We start from the raw sequence: 17,901 nt of genomic DNA, 5'->3' as shown, positions 1-17,901 counted from the left end.
GCTTGTACATCTACTATATTTGATACTTTCATCTGACGCTGTAGTAAGATCATCACGTACGGCATTCATTTACGAAAACACATAAAAAGTCAGAATGAGATAATGTTTCTGCCAGACAGAAACTAAATGAGTTCAATAATATGATCTTGGATCAAATTTAGTTTAACAAATATAGTATGACCTGTAGGTTCAGGTTCAGGTTCATTTATTTGTTTGTCCCCGAAGGGCGATTTGGTGTACAGCAAGGCATAACAGGCAGACACATGAATCAAATAAAAACAGGGTGGCAGTTCAAGGTATCAGTGTAGCAATGGAGTTTCATAACAGCGACAAAGTTACCTCTTCCTCCTATCGGCATTTATAGCCTGGATAGACACATGCACGAAGGAGAATTTATACCCGTTACTTTTGGCCCCTGGAACCTTTAGGCGAAGGCCAAGTAGAAATGGACTTGGCTTTCTTAAGCACCTGGTTTTTAAAGACATGATCCAGGCTACTAAAATTTACTCCGGCTATCTTTGAGGCCGTTCTAAGGTGGTTTTTGTCCTTGTGTTCAGGTTTCCGTACCAGCAAATGATAGAGAAGGAGATAATTGACTCAATAAATGCACTGTAGAACAGTTTAATTAGATATTTATCAACCTGAAATTTGATTTCAGGTTGACAAACAGTGTGAGCGTGTTTGGATGTGTGCCACCCAAATCAAATCAAATCAAATCAAATGTTTTCATATAGCACATTTAAAAACAACTCTCTTGCATGTTCTCCCCATGTCCCCTAGGGTAGGTACCCTCACAAGAAACATGCAGTAATCCTGGTCTGATGGAGGGGAAAGGAACTGGTTGGAATAACGTGTTCCTTTCACGCGCTACGTCCAACCAGGGACACTCCCCCCTGTCAGGTGTAAAGGAGCAACTTGGACACTCAGGCATGAAGGAAGCATGAGTTCAAGTCTGTTGCTCTCCCCATGTCCCCCATATATGGGGACTAGGTTGGCGGAGGGTGTGTAGAGCCCAGGATCACATTAGATAATTGACACAGGGGTGAAAAATGGGTTACAAATTCGTGGGAAAAAAAATATTTTAGAAGAAAATAAAAACAACTCTCACTGTACACCAAAGTGCTTCACAGGTCAGAAGAAACTTCAGTCAAATTAAACTCCCACACAGTTTGCAGTAAAGACTTAACATAATACCATATGTAACCTTTTCCATTGCACATCAACCTTTTTTTCATGTTTTAAGACCACTTTATCTTCCGCAAAGCCTCGAGAATAACTTTTTTTATGGAAGTTTTAGAGAGAGACTAGGGTACCCTAAATTTCCTAGAATGTATTCCTCCAACGAGCAACAGTAAATAATCCTTAGAAGGCCTCATGAATACAGTCAGGGACGCCAGTTGATCTTCAGACATTGATTTGCCTTATGCAAGCTAACCTTCTAGCATTAATAATCATCTTCCCCCGGGGCATCGCTATCTGCCGGTTTAAATCCCAAAGCTTTTCGTCAGAGGCAGATTAAACTTAATTACACACCCCCTCCAGGGATCACTGTTCAATCCTTCCAAGGGTTGCCGTCGGAGACTCAGAGCAGCCAATTTAGGAGTGGATTTTCGTTAAAAACTAATGGGCATCCATCCACATACAGAAAACGAAATGTGTTCCAGAAACGATTAATTATTAATACAATCGTCGAGTGGCGGGTGAACCCGGTTTTAATTAAGATAAAAAAAAAGTGATCTTACAGGTACTAATGCCAACGTTATAATCCGTGTAATCGCAACAACCCGAAGGCTTATTTTAGGTAAGTCATTACAGTATTTAGCATTGGCTACACCGACATGTGCCCTCGCGTTTAGATTCACCACCATCACTCGTTAGGATTCTGTTACAAATAAATGTAAATCTGTACATGAAACAGGATATTTCGAAGGCATCGTTGCTATGTTTTTACTTTGGTAAGACAGCTCATGTTGGAGGTAGAGCCCAACCTAAGTCTGCAATGGCCGATAGGCCTCGCCAATTTCAGTCAGTTTGATGTTTTCCATCAACAGTTATGCAGCCAATGTGTCTTTTTTTATTATTATTTTGTATCACTTTCGACATTTCTTTCCTCTATAATTTGTGCACGTCAGTCTTGGTGAAAATGGTCAAAGTTCAAAAGTTAAAACAAAATATATGCTAATCTACAAGCTCACACACATTGTGAGCTTGAGAAAAAGAAAAGTGTTTAAATTAAATAAATTATAGTTTTAGGTTTTTTTTAATTGATTACAAAATGTTGAAAAAAAATATTTTTCTTTTTTACAAATTATCGGTCAAACGATTGGTAATCAATCGGTCAGTCTAGGAGTCGGGACTCGGCCTTGGCCTCAAAATTGTGCCATCAGCCGGGCTCTAGTTGGAGAGGTAACCTGGCTCCCACTATATACACTAAAACACTTTATTACACACCCCACTAATCCACCACATATACGTAAGTAGAGCATTTAGCTGTAAAACCTTAAGAGACTAGTGCTTTCTTAATGGGATTTTTAATTACCTCCCATAACATCCTGCATTTTATACCTTTCATTAAACTGTCCATTTTACCCACATCCCATACTGACGCCTCTCAAGCCAGGAACACTAGAAGGGAAAAGAGTGATGGAAAGCGACTGCATTATAATTATAATTCATAACGCCTCCATTTTCATGCCATTAATGACTTTGCACCCCCTGTTTGTAGCACTCGGGTTTTGATGCATCTGCGCCACGATCATCACACAGAGGCTTATAATTATCTGTCTCACTTGGACTGAAACTCCCTTTGAAAAATGGATCTTCTAAGAATTTAATTTAAAAGCCTAAAAGTCAGCCCCTGTTGCCAGTCCATTAATCCAAAAAGTATTTTCATAAATATTTCTGCCTCAGTGACGTGGTGGAGTGACGGCCTATATCTTCTTAGGTGGAAGTTAGTTAACATTAGGGGGGCGGGGGGGGGGGGAGATTAAGGAGGGAGGCAGAGGCTTAGGAGTTCGAGACAGAAGTTTCAGAGTTCCTTTGATCCCTGTTTTATTGTTTCAAAGTGTGGTTTCAACAAGACACTGAACTCCTAACTGGTCGGATTTGGTGCCTTGCCTACCTCTGCTGTCCTCGGCGTTTGATTGCGTGAATGGTAAAGGTACAAGTCAAATGACTTTGGGATAAAACGCTTGTGCTGTGACTGTGAACAACAGGCCGTCTATCTCAAACTTAAAAGTCACAATGCAAAGTGACTCCCCCCTCCGAACCGGCATTCTTCAAAGCTAGTACAAAAGTTGATATTCAGACCAGTGATTCTCAAAGGGGTCCTTGAGGGGGTTCCAGGGGGTCCCCAGCAAAATGAGTTAAGACATCATAATAAGTTTAACCAAAGTTGGATATTAAACAAAAAAATAGCAATAACTTTGTGTACAAGTGTTTGGAAACCTTTGAATAATTTTGAATTGTTCAAGTCTTCTCTTATGGGGGTCCCTGGCACAAAATATATTGTCAGATAGGGGTCTGATAGGGGTCGGCCAAATAAATATCATTAGGGGCTGTCCTTGAGATGAAGTTTGAGAAACAATGATTCAGACCACAGAATTCTGCTCTGAAACAACAGCAACAACAACTTTGGCTTTCTCACAGGCAAAATAATTTCCCACACAGAAGAGATGGTCTCTCATCTAGACTTCACAGAGGGAGGGTTTACTTTTATCCCAAATAAAATATCTATAGTGTTGGCATCCCCTAGACTATGGCACCAGATAAGACTGCAAGCACATTCTTTCTGATAGGACTCCAGGTTGAGTGATAAAGAAAAAATAAAACTTGAGTTCCACCGATGCTCTTGGTAAAAAAGAAAAGAAAGAAAAACACCAAGGAAGGTGGGCCTATTAAAAAGAATAGATGTTCAAGCCCCATATCTGTTTTGTGTTTCAACACTGTAGCCTATATAAAGGGCTTCAGACAGGCATCAAACTAAAGCAGAGATTGTAGTGGCTGGGGAAGAGCAAAAGCATTTAATGTTGATGACTCATCATGGCTCCAAAACGTCTTAATTAACCCATTAAGACCTGAGCACCCTATTCTATGAATGTCTTCTAAAGCCGTACGTTTCTGTCAGTGCTCAGACATCCTTTTCATGTCAAGAACCCGCAACCCGCATGACAAAGATTTGTCAAAAAATGTCACAATTTTACAAAAATAGCAAATCTATAAGGTCACAGCGTGTCACTTTGTGCCACGCTATGAGCTTGTTTAGATCTGCTATTTTGAATGGCCAAAGTATAAAATGACACAGATGCTTTCCAGGTTTTAACTTGTTAACAACAGAGACATAACAAACACGCCACGGGATAATTATGGATGCAGATTGCAGAGACTTTTCAAAGTCCTGGATCAGTCAATAAAACACTTAATTTGTTCTGCACAGCAGTTCGACAGAGGGCAGGTTTATTTGCATCTGATCTCTCTGGCAAACAAGATGAGCATTATTTAACTTTATTTCCCCCCCCCCCAATAAGTGAATTAAGTGACAAACAGGGAAACAAAAATGCCCTCTCAAAGTGAAGTGAATAGACATCAATGCAATAAGCATCACAACATGAAAGCAAACAAAAGCAAATTGTTTGACTATAGCAACAGAGCCTGTTGGTGACTGGATCTTTCTCAGCAAACTTTGGGGAACCATGCAGTTCAGACTGGAAGCCCAAATCTAGTGGTGGAAGAAGTACTCATATTTTGTACTTGGGTGAACTGAGCGGTGTGTGTGTGTACAATATATATATATATATCCAAAGTAGCTTATAATGACTAGACTTGGCAACACTGAACAGTTCTACAAACTCACAATATGAAATATAAAAGGTATTAATAGGCTAGTTGCAGACTATGAGACATGCAGCTGTGAGCTCTGTTGTTGGTAGTTCTCCAACTTAAGTACTAATCTATTCCTGGAATTAATAAATGATAAAAGCTACTTTTGAATGGCAATTTTAGCATTCAAATATTATTTTTTTCATTTTAATTCAGATTCAGGAATTCGTTGTGACAGCTCCATTATACAGCCAGTCACACACACACACACACACACACACACACACACACACACACACACACACACACACACACACACACACACACACACACACACACACACACACACACACACACACACACACACACACACACACACACACACACACACACACACACACACACACACACACACACACACACACACACACACACACACCTGTCAATGGAAGCGCCCCTGCAGCAACCTGTTTGCCAGTGAAAATCATGAGCTTACAATACAGCTGCCTCCAGAACGAGCAGGCATGTTATCTCACAGCCATCTTAGCCGCTACAAATGCTTAATGACGGCCTAATTACTTGAGATGTAATGTGACGTGAATAAACATCTGTCTGTTTACGCATTTACTGCCAACGTAAACTGGAGTCAGACAGGCGGAGGGACGAGCAGCAGCTGTTTCATTCAGCATCAAGCAGCACCGATACGAGGAGTTGTCCTGAGAGGTGAACAAACATTGTCGCAGCAAGTTAAGCTTCTAAACGTTCGTGTTTCTTGTTGAATTAATAGTACCCTACCTCGTCATACTATGGTGTCACACAGATATAGCATTATATAGCCTATACCAGTGTTGATGTTGTCGACTAAAACTAAGACGAAAAATGTTCGTTGACCTTTTTTCACTGACGAAAACTAAATGAAAACTAAGCTATGATGACTAAAGCTAAGACTAAATACATTGACAATTTCGTCAACAGCTAAAAACTAGACTAAAAGGCTAGGAAGGGGACTAGTGGACAAGAGATCCAGTATAAGTCATTTTACACTTGGTTGCATGTTGAAAATAGCAGATCTACAAGCTCACAATGCGTCGCAGCGTGCGATATTTAGGTCCTGCATAAGTGTGGTCTACCCAGTGTTGAAAGCCTGATCATCAAGGCCGTGTGTGTGAGTGTGTGTGTGTGTGTGTGTGTGTGTGTGTGTGTGTGTGTGTGTGTGTGTGTGTGTGTGTGTGTGTGTGTGTGTGTGTGTCCGTCTTTTCTTCATGTACCTCGGTAACCGTCCAACCAATCGCCTTCATAGTGTTAGCATATCGTCTGCCGGGTGGAAACCTCCAAAAGTATTACTTTTCAGGATTCAAATTCAAAAGCAGCAAAAGTAGCAGATCTTAACACTTTGAGCCTTTACATTTTTTTTTTGAATCCTGAAAAGCAACACTTTTGGACATAATGAGGTTTCCAAGTACGAGCCCCCTGCACTAATGTTGAAAATATAACAGACTCTCCTGGCAGGCAATTAAATGATCGGAAATCAGTTTCCACGTGTATATCCTTCTCTCCCCACTTCATTGCCATTGTCTACAGCACACTATTGACTACAGTATACAGACGCCTACTGTAATTGCATTGTCAAATAGAATGTGTGGGGGTTAATATGTGGGTGATCTCGTTATACCCCATAGTGTTTCAATAACGTCTGTCATATTACAGGCTCAGATGCATGACAGCACAGTTCCTTTGTTGGAATGCTGTAATTACCTTCGGTTTCATACTGCTGTGTCGGTAAAGCAACTTATTTCTGGCCCTGGTGAGGCAGCATATGCTCTACCAGCCTTACCGCATGGGTTTGTTCTGGTGAGGCAGCATATGCTCTACCAGCCTTACCGCATGGGTTTGTTCTGGTGAGGCAGCATATGCTCTACCAGCCTTACCGCATGGGTTTGTTCGGGGAGACTATTTGGATTCCGTTGCTGTCGGGTATGCAGAAACCTCTCATCTCGTTACATTCTAACATGTAACGTTTAGTTTTTGGAGAGTTAACGCCCTGCTTGATCTTATTGCACAACGTCACACACAAGCATCAACAGTAGCAGATCCGCAAGCTTGAAACGCGACGTGAAGCGACGCGCTTTGAGCTCGTCGATCTGCAACTTTCGATACTTACAAAGTAACAGTTTTGGACATTTTCAGGCTGTGCAACAGAACAGCTCAGCCTTCATCCCAGATACAAGGCTGTTATAATTCCGTGTTACACACTCCACTAATGTGTATGTAAACAATATCTTCAGAGTTAGCCTAATTACAACATGGGGATCAGTATCGGCAAGGTGTGTTTATTGTGTAGATCAGGAGTGCTCAACCTGGGGGTCACAACCCCTCGTGACCCCCAATGGCTGGACAATGGAACTGAATGGCTGGACAATGGAAATTAAGAGCTTACATAATACACATAGTAAAGCATAAACTTTCCTTAATGATTATATCTGGTTTCAGTATTTATTTATGATGCATTTTCTCTGTTATTGAGGTTATTGTAGCAGTCAATTTGTATTGGGGGTGGGGAGGGGGGCGTTGAATGGGTCGCGAGACATGGCCAAAGCATTTCCGGGTTGAGAGAGTTATACGATTCTGTCATTAGCATGAACGGCGCCGAGTCATCTAAGGCTGACTTCGCATCACTCGACACGGCGACTCCATCGCTGGATCACGGCGGTGCCTCTTGTGGCTCAAGCCTGCTTTAGACGGCGTGCCAGTCACCTTTTTACGTCTTGGGTTTGAGAACTAACGCATTCCTGTGGAAGTGCCCGGGACGCAGTGGTGGAAAGAAAAAAAAAGTAATTCTTTACTCAAAATTCTAAATTTAATTGAATAAAAATACAAAAGTATTGGTATCAAAGTAGAAATGATGTTATTATGCAGAATGTCCCGTTTCACACGTTTTCAAATATATAAAATGTTCACAATTCTTGTAGATCGGCTATTTTCAAATGGCCGAAATGCAGTCTATACTATAGGGCTGAAGTGGGTAATGTATGTTTTGCAATAATAATCAAAATCTACAAAGTAACTAAAGTTTTCAAATACATGTAGTGGAGTAAAAGTCCAATAATTTGCCTCTGAGATGTAGTGGAGTAGAAGTAAAAGCTATGGAAAATGGAAATGTTCAAGTAAAGTAAAAACATAAAAATGTTATTCAAGTACAGCACTTGAGCAAATGTACTTAGTTACTTTACACCACCGCCGGGGACGTCACCAGATGACCCCCAGGGTGACCCCTGGGGGTTTGGCCTATTTCTTATGTAAAATATAGAAAATCTTTACAAACAAGCTGCCAGAGACGAGCATTTACAGTACTTCTCCTTCCCCTAGCTCTGCTGCTGGGGAACAGCTCACTGCTGGCTTTGATCCAGTCAGAGCACCGGGAGCTCCACTGGAGCAAAAATGTATTTACGAGGTTGTCACTCATAACCTCGGACGCAACCATTCATTTCGTTGTGCAAACGCCCCACACTACAGACTGTGCTATTGCAGTTGCCATTGTGAATTCAGTGTACAGTAAGTGAGACTATATTACTGGTTGACTGGGAGTGGGTCACGCAGAGCTACTGGGTGGTTGATTAGGTAATTTACCAACTGGGTTACTGTGACACAGGGAGGCAGGCAGGCAGGGAGGCACGCACGCACGCATAGCGCAGGGGCCAAAAACACAATCCACATAATCTAATCTTCTCCCGAGTACACTAGAAAAGTATGAAGACATTAAAGTTCATCTCCATGTTCTTGAACCAAAATGGTTTCTCATATTAACTGGGTTACTGTGACACAGGCACGCACGCACGCACGCACGCACGCACGCACGCACGCACGCACGCACGCACGCACGCACGCACGCAGGCAGATCTACAAGCTCGAGCTTGTAGAGCTGCTATTTTTCAAAAGCTAAAGCATGACAATGCTTTAAACACCAAAAGGGGTTCCCGTCCAGAATGAATTAATAGACAACAAATACATAAATTAAATACGTTGTTCATTAAGAGTCTCAATGTCTCTCCATCTCTTTATTAAACAGAAAATGCATTGTTAGACGATTGGTAGGACAGGATACCAATCACGATACAGAACTCAGTCCAAAACAGTGTGATAAATTCTCATTCATTTAAATTGTTGTTTGTGTCCAACTGTCCATGCACACAGACTTAAGAACAATATTATAACTAGGCACTTATGTAAGTGGCATAATTATTTATTTCTAAATAATGTTTAGACGGTTCCGGGTGAAGTGTATTGTTATTATGACGCTGACCACACTGTAATGTTAGAGCTTTATGTGGAAGTAAGTAAGCTACCTACTGTACGTCTCCTGTCTCGCTGTTTCCTACTCCACATTGACCCGCAAATACGTACAATAATGTCAGACAACGAAGACAACGCACCCGCACCGACCGGTGCCAACAACGCGGCTAACACACACGCTAACATCTCCGCTGCAATCGTCAAGCTGCCCGACTTTTGGCAGCATATTCCACGACTGTGGTTTAACACAGTAGAGCCCAATTCCAGCTGAGAAGAATAACGCTGGATGTCACAAAATACTCAATGTGGTGGCGGCATTAGACGCTTCGACGGCGGCACAAGTGATGATGCTGTTGGAGGCTCCATCAGCTGCCGGCAAGAACGAGGCACTAAAGATATTCCTTCTGAAACTTGTGGAACTGGAGAAAGCAGACCGCCTGCTGTCCCTCAGTGACCTCGGTGACAGCAAACAGTCAAGAGTTAATAACTTGCATTTGTCGCTCCTGGTGTGTAAATGACATTGAGAGTCACAAAAACGGCAAAAGTAGCAGATATACAAGCTCAAAACATGTCGCTTTGTGGCGTGATTCAATCTTGCAGATCTGCTACTTTTGATAGTACGATCAAGATGGGACACCCCACAAAAGGTTAAAAAGAATACGGAGGTAAGAGGTTTCTTCCCGACAGCAATGAAATGTATAACTTAACACCGAGTATGACTCTGCAGTCCTACCGTGTAGTCCCTGGTGTCAACCTGCTTGTGTGTGAAAGCATTCTGATTAACTCAAGAGCCGTGAAAATGGCAAGCGTATACCCTCATGAGGCGGCCAGATGGATTTAAGGCTCATCACAATGCCAGGCTATTAGAAATGCTGCGGCTGACAACAACCGAAAAATAATAATATAAAAAAGCAAGGCCATGCTGCAGTCACTTGTCTCGACTCTCCTAGCCTGATAACAGGACAAATCTGCCACAGCTGGGGAGATTGGTCTGGCTTGATTGGTTTGAATTACATTTCGCAGCTCACACCAGAGTTGTGGTAGCTCTGGTCCATAGCCTTCTACTGCTTCTACGATTCTGCCCTGCAGTATGAGGCTATGGGACTTTCAGTTTTAAATCTCAAATCGAAATCAGACCAGCCTCTCCTCTTTAGCGTATTTTAAAAGAATGTTTTTGCTACTCACCAAAACAAAGGCGGGTTGTGTCATTAGAAAGCCTACTTTCCTTAGTGGACGCACTCTGAGCCCCCCACCACACGTATAAACGGTACTTTTTGGCCAAAAAGGGATTTTGTTTCCACCGGGAAAAAAATACTTTTAGTTACTCCGCTGCGTTCTCTACCGATATTGCCCAGAGAACTGCCTCATAGAGAATATTTTTCCTCCGGTGAAAAAAAATCCCTTTCTGGCCAAAAAGTACCGTTTATACGTGTGGTGGGGGGCTCAGAGTGCGTCCACTAAGGAAAGTAGGCTTTCTAATGACACAACCCGCCTTTGTTTTGGTGAGTAGCAAAAACTTTCTTTTAAAATACGCTAAAGAGGAGAGGCTGGTCTGATTTCGATTTGAGATTTAAAACTGAAAGTCCCATAGCCTTATACTGCAGAATCGTAGAAGCAGTAGAAGGCTATGGACCAGAGCTAGAGTTGTGGGTGACCAATCAGAGCTGTGACGTTAGAATCCGAATCAGTTTGTAGCCTTGAAAATTAATCTTCCACAAATCTGCCAAGCGACCCCTCTCCCACTCTCGTGTATAGCGGCGGGAAGTTTGTTTGTTGTAGATCCGCTATTGTCACTGTGCTTTAAATAGGGCTTAGTAGTTAATTAATAATGCCTTTACCCCCAATAGTTCCTTCCTAGAAATATAGTGTAGAAATAATAAATACATACAAAACTGTGTGTATTTAAGTCCAAACAAATTGCACAGCTACGAATTAACAGCTTTGCCTCCGCTCTCCCACGCTGTGCTCTGTCTTTCTCAGTCCACCATTCCTCCATCCCTCCCTTGCTCCGTTTGTGAGGAACAGTGTGAATTGGGTGATTATTTTCCAGACCTACTGTATAAGCCACAGCTAGAGAGAGAGAGAGAGAGAGAGAGAGAGAGAGAGAGAGAGAGAGAGAGAGAGAGAGAGAGATATCAAGGCTGTCGGAACCGACCGGGGGTCGGGTGCCTCTGCTGCTTTGTGGATGGCAATGAGCCTTTCTTAACAATGTCCCTGCAGCATACCTTGTCACTCCACTCTGAGCTCGTTACCGCAATCTGAAACCAAGGGCAAATATAGTTATTTCATCTCCCTGAGTTCTCAAGATTATTTTTTTCTTCTAGCCTGGCTTCCTCTGCATTGAAGAAGATACCAGTGAAGACAAAAAAAAAAGCATGTTTCAGCAGGTATGTGAGGGGACTCCCGGGAGCACCCCACCATCACTACATCAAATGTAAAGAAAAAAAAAAGAGAGAGAGAGAGAGAGATTGAGTAGGAAAGTAGGCCAGAGTTCAACAACATTGTCAATTAGATTCCTTGAGTTCATTGAGTTAATTCCTTGAGTATTGTCGTGCGCAGAACAAGTTCTGTCAGGGAACTCAATCATCAGTGCAGTCAATCATTGCTGCAATTCGCTGGCCAACCATTTGGTCGGTCTCAGCTCCATCATTGGTTGAGAAAGGAAGCATGGAGCCTCCATGCTTCCTTTTTCAACCAATCACATGCTCACTTCATAATAGACCACCCTATTTAAATGGAGAAGTTGCATTGCTCATTCCTTGCTTGTCGTTTGCTGCTGCGTGCTGTCCGTGCTGCTGCTGCCGCTTTAAAATGTGCGAAACCCTCCACCACCCCAGCTACCACCTGTCGTTGTGGATCTACTTTTATGTACTGGGGGATTCAGAGTCCCAATTGTTAGGGAGATGCCATGTGATTTCTCGGAGTATGCCCAGATCCAATGCATCGCCAAACCAAAATAATTATTTAGCTCATTTTATATTTTTGGATTCAATGCGAACTAGAAAAAGTGCCCTTCTGGGCACAGGTCTCCACCAGGAGGATAGGATTGTGTGTGATGTTTGGCAAAATGTTTAGGAGTAATATAAACATGTTTATTTGTGTGTGTGTGTGTGTGTGTGTGTGTGTGTGTGTGTGTGTGTGTGTGTGTGTGTGTGTGTGTGTGAGACGCGACTTGGCCTGTTGTAGCGCCACCATGAGGCTGATTTGAAAACTGTCAAGTGGCATTTCTTCCTCAGCCTAGTAGTGGGAATAGGCATGCACAGTTTCACCGCAATCGGACGCTGCGTTGCGGAGTTGTGGCAATTTGTACAAAACGGGTACAAAACGGGCTACTCCTGAAAACTTTAGAAGCCAATCGTAGCCACTCAGGATGGATAATTATGAGAAATCAAACAAATCACATGATCACATGACTATGGAGAGCATGTGTACCGATTTGCGTGAAATTTGGATAAAATCTGAAGGAGTAATATTAGAAAATGTGTTTTACATATGTCGGCCTCCTGGTGGCGCTATAAAGAGCAGATGTGAAAAATTCCAGGCAAAGGTTTTTCCTTGGCCTCTAGGGAGTGTGCATACAGTACATGGTTTTACACAGATCGGTGCAGTTATAGGTAAAAACACAAATCGGCCAGTTATAGCGCCACCATGAGGCTGAGTTGAAAATATTGAGGTGGCATTTCTTCCTCGACCTAGTGGGAATGTTTCACAGAAATTTCACGGAAATCACACCATGTGTTCATGATTTGCAGCATTTTGTTTGAAACGGAGCACTCCTGCGAACTTTGGAAGCCAATCTTAGCCAATTAGGATGGAGTCTGAAAAATCTGAAAGACAGGTTTTGTTGAATGGCTCTAGAGAGACTGTGTAACAATTTGCGTAATGTTTGGACAAAATCTGTAGGTGTACTGTCAAAACATTTGTTTTGCACAAAGCGGCCTCCTGGTGGCACTATAACAGGCCAATGTGAAAAATTTGGGGCAGAGGTTCAGCTCTGGCATTCAGGGAGTGTGTGTGCAGAGTATGGCTGCGATTAGCTGTTCACAGACGGACACACGGACGGACACACGGACGGACGGACGGACGGAGTGCAAAACATACTCTCTCCCCATGCCTTCGGCCTGGTGGAGACAAATATTGTATCCATTCATGAGTTGTCCTGCTGACTGAGCTGTGGTTCATGTCAAGGACCTCCAAACTGACATGACTTGGCCGGACCCCCCATCCAAAACTATTTTGTTCCAGAGACCCCCATACAAGATTTGTGAATGTATTCCAACATTCTTCAATATGTATTAAAAAAAAGGGGTGGAAAAAGGTAGTCGACAATAATTTTTCGTCATAGTCACAAAATCAACACCGTGTCCCAGAACTTTCTTAAACTCAACTCAACTCAGATAAATCACAGCTGTTCCTGTTTTATTCAGAACTTTGTTTTGCGGCTCAAGTGAAGGGGCTTGTTCAACCCGCCCCTGAGAAACATCTCTAAAATACAATCCATTTTCATCCAGGCATAATCTCACCACACCACCCTCAGTCGGTACAGAATGAACTATACAGAATTATCACTGGTGGTACGAGGAGATTTCAACACCCCAGTTTTAGCTCCACTTTTCACCGGCTGACTTGTGAAATTCCAGAATTGCTTTTAAGATTCCATTGTTAACTTTGTTTGTTAAAGCCCATGCTCTGGCACCCAGCTACCTACTGTAGGCTGATCCCACTAAATCCCCATATGTGCCAGTTCATAAGTTGAGGTCCTGTGATTTAGCTCTACTGGTTGTTCCTAAAGTCTAGGTTGGTGACCAGCTAGGATGACCGGAGCCTTTGCTATCAAGGCCCCCTAAAGCCCAACACACACAATCTGCGAATGCCGCGCGTCAATGCAGCCGCCTCCGTTATTTTCAATGAACCTGACGCTCCGCTGTTCTATTTTCCAGGCGTTGCCGCACGGCTTCCATCCGGGAATCCGTGGGCGTGGCTGGCCAGCCGCGCCGCGTCCTGTGGGTGTTGCTGTGCGGCTATGACGCGCGGCAATACTGTGCCGTGTCGCTGCGCACCCGCTTCACAGACGGTGTGTGTTGGGCTTGAGACTCTGAAACACCCATTGGACGGCCAGTTGGCAAGCAGCGTAATCCCTTTCAATAACTTTTATTGGCACTGTATCTCTCTGCTGTCGGGTAGCAACCAGCCAAGAACCAAATTAATTTAATTTTTACCATATGTTTTTAAAACAAAGCAATACTGCCAAATCAAAGTTGATATTTCGACTTTATATAATTGTCAGATACTTGCATGAGAGGGGGAGAGGGGGTGAAGTCAGCTGCTTTAGCAGACACTTTGATGGTCCAATGGAGTTAGCTGGTATTGTCAGAAGCACCGCTTTAATACTTAAAAATTGTTCAATATTGTTTGTTTTAACCAACACTCAGACGTAAAGGGTGTTCAATAGCATGGATTTATGAAAAAAGAAAATCTAAACCTGACAAATGGAGTTAGCCGTTTTTTGCCAGACATCGATGATTTGCTGCATTATGCCGAAACTCAAACTTATGCATGCAATGTTGCTTGGTGTAAATACATTGAACCAATATCCTAAAATTAATTGTGTGCGTGCGTGCGTGCGTACGTGCACAGTATGTTTAAGCCGCTAACGCGAACAGCAAACATGTCAGTTGTAATTACAGTTTGCCAGGCTATGTCAACAGCTAACATGAAACCGTGGTCCCCTGAGCAAACAAGCAAACACATCCAACTCTAGCAGCAAGTGATGTCATCAAGACACACAAACCTACAGGAACTGACAATACATTAGTTTATGCTTTAGTGTGATTATATTTCTGGCTTTGAATGTGACTTTTGGACAATTTTGGAGATAGAAGGTTTCCACCTGACAATGATATGAAGTTTATTTTCAGACATCCGAAGCAACAGGACGATGTGTATTCCATACAGTAGGTACAGATAGGGTTCACGGTATTCCTGTTTTATAGTCTTCCACATGAATACAGGTGGATTTGAGGGATACTGCAGAGGGAAATAACACATCCAGGATTTGGAGAGATATAAATAACCTAAATGTGCATAATCTACGATGGCAACATTAATAGCGTCTCCGTCAGGTGGAATCCTCATATGTTTTTCTGCTTTTCAGGATGCAAAAGAAATGTAAAAAATAGCAAGCTCAACCGTGTCGCTTCGCAGCGCGTTTCAATCTACTGTTGATGCTTGTGTGTGACGCTGTAGTGTGATCAAGTGGGGCGTTAATTTACGGGGGAAAAAACAACAAAAAGTGAACAATATGGAGATGAGACGTTTCTGCCCAACAGGAGAGATATTCTACGAAGAAAAAACATTCTAATCTATCATGACAATCCCTCCGCAGTCCGCACTCAGGAGAGTAGAAGCTGAAAAATGCATGGTCATAAAAAAGGAAAACAAAACAGATATAAAAATAAAACATGGAAATAACATACTATTTGCCTATTTAGACCTGTATTGATCATGCAGGACATTAATTCAGTTGCCAGTGGCAGCGCAGCTACAGATACAGAATAAGATACAGAATAAGAAATAAGTACCGGTTACTCGTCGTAACACGTTGTAAGCTTGTAAGTTCGAACAGGGCTAACGTGGTTAATGTCTGTTTTGAAACAATATTCAAAATCTACAAAGTAACTAGTAGCTGAAGTTTTCAAATAATTGTAGTGGAGTAAAAGTACAATATGTGCCTCTGAGACTATACTCTATACTATAGAGTATAGAGTATAGTATAGAAAAGTAAAACAAAACAAAAATACCTCAACATTGTGAGTATTAAGTACAGTACTTGAGCAAATACACTTAGTTACTTCCCCACCACTGCCTATGGTAAACACAAATATTGACATGCACATGGCGGCAGTCACGTGCAACACATGAGAGGCCTGATTCAATGGCTTAATGAGTGTGAACAACAAGGCATTGCATTGTAACCCTTTTATCTGTGAACAATACCCTAATTGCTGTCTTTATTTACACAAGCGGCACATAATATTAATATTTGTAAGGAAAACAAGAGCGCTAACAAGCCTGGTGTAGCACGATTGTCTGGTAAGACAAAAGGCACATGAGTTGGGGTCTATTTACCACCAGTGTTTGACGAGCACAGGATCATCATTATAACACATGTGCAAACATTGTCTGTCTAATAGTGGCCAGGCATGGACTGTTCACAAACTAGGGATTTGAGACGGTGCATCGATTGCTCTCACACAGAAGAAAAACAAAACACATATTTGCATATGAAAGAGCAACAGAAAGAGCCAATAATCAGCCTGCTTCTACCCCCCCCCCCCCCCCTCCCTCCCTCCCTCTCTCTCTCTCTCTCTCTCTCTCTCTCTAATCCACAAGCAGCAGGTGCTGTAGGTAATCCTGCCATGCGCCTTCTTCAGCCTCTCTAATTATATATCGCTGGCCTTGCAATCATTTCCACTACCAAAGAGAAGTCTGGTGTGTGCGTGCGTCCGTGCATGCGTGCGTGCGTGCGTGCGTACACATACTTGTGGGGGCCGTTTGGCCTTCACATGTGTTTGGGCGTCACACATTTGAGGAATTTGGGAAATAGACATTATGGTTTTATGGTTAGGGGAGTTAGGCCTTTATTCACTAATTCATTATTCACTATTCAGGTTGGGGTAAAGGCAAGGTTAGGCATTTAGAGGTTAGGTCTCTGTCTAGGGTTTAGGATTAGATTTATGTCTGATGTAGTTGAGCACCTGACTGGGGGGGAGGAGGGGGGGGGGGGGCACAGCAGGGCAACAGTGGAAGACTCCACTATCGCAGAAAGAGAGCAGACATATTGCAACAATGGCTGTCTGAAGAAGTGGTAAAACATCGCTACAGCACTCGCTGGTGACTACCCCCCCCATTTACCCCCCAAATACCCCCCATCCCGGCTATACGGTCCCAACTACCCCCCATCCCGGCTATACGGTCCCAAATACCCCCCATCCCGGCTATACGGTCCCAACTACCCCCCATCCCGGCTATACGGTCCCAACTACCCCCCATCCCGGCTATACGGTCCCAACTACCCCCCATCCCTAGCCTGACACTCAGCCTGAATTTTCATTTCGTTTCACTCCATTATTCAGTCTGAAAGCCCTCCCTACTACAGCCGTTTCTGAGATGGGCGTTGACAAAGAGGCAGTCTTCGGCGATTGGTTCATACCAACCAATCAGAATAGTAGGAAAGCAGATGACGTTGTTGTCAATCATGTGGCTATGGCTAACCCGTTGCTAACCAAACAAACACAGCCAACGAGCGCTACTAGCATGTAAACAAAAGCGGTAAAATATCATCGGATGATGATGTTTATAAAACCTGTCGTTTCTGTAAAGAAACTATTTATCATACGTCAATTTAATAGCCAGATTGATACGGTCGTGAGTCACCGCAGTGGGGGCAGCCATGTTTGTTTGTGTCTGGACGGCGCTGTTGTTTTGACGTCATCGAGTTGAAACGACGCTGATTCGTCGTACAGATTTCCAAACGAGTCTCAGACCTCCTTCGAGAGCGTCACCAGACCCTGAATCGCCTGAATATATTTTTTTAATGGGCGTGGCTAGCGATTCAGGGGCTGGAGCCAGGCTACCCCATCCCGGCTATACGGTCCCAACTACCCCCCATCCCAGCTATACGGTCCCAAATACCCCCCATCCCGGCTATACGGTCCCAACTACCCCCCATCCCGGCTATACGGTCCCAAATACCCCCCATCCTGGCTATACGGTCCCAACTACCCCCCATCC

The 17,901-nt window shown here is 43.1% G+C and overlaps 1 protein-coding gene across 2 annotated transcripts in view; it reads right to left on the bottom strand.

The window, feature by feature from the left end:
- LOC306931686 (protocadherin-15-like) overlaps positions 1 to 17,901 on the bottom strand; it is a gene marked incomplete at its 3' end in the record, with an annotated part of 360,480 nt that overhangs the window by 225,576 nt on the left and 117,003 nt on the right. The window lies entirely within an intron of this gene.

Source organism: Electrona antarctica (assembly GCF_951216825.1).
Source record: "Electrona antarctica genome assembly, chromosome: 10".
Lineage (NCBI taxonomy): Eukaryota > Metazoa > Chordata > Actinopteri > Myctophiformes > Myctophidae > Electrona > Electrona antarctica.
The sequence above is the reverse complement of the archived record's forward strand: the minus strand, read 5'-3'. Positions and strand labels throughout refer to the sequence as shown.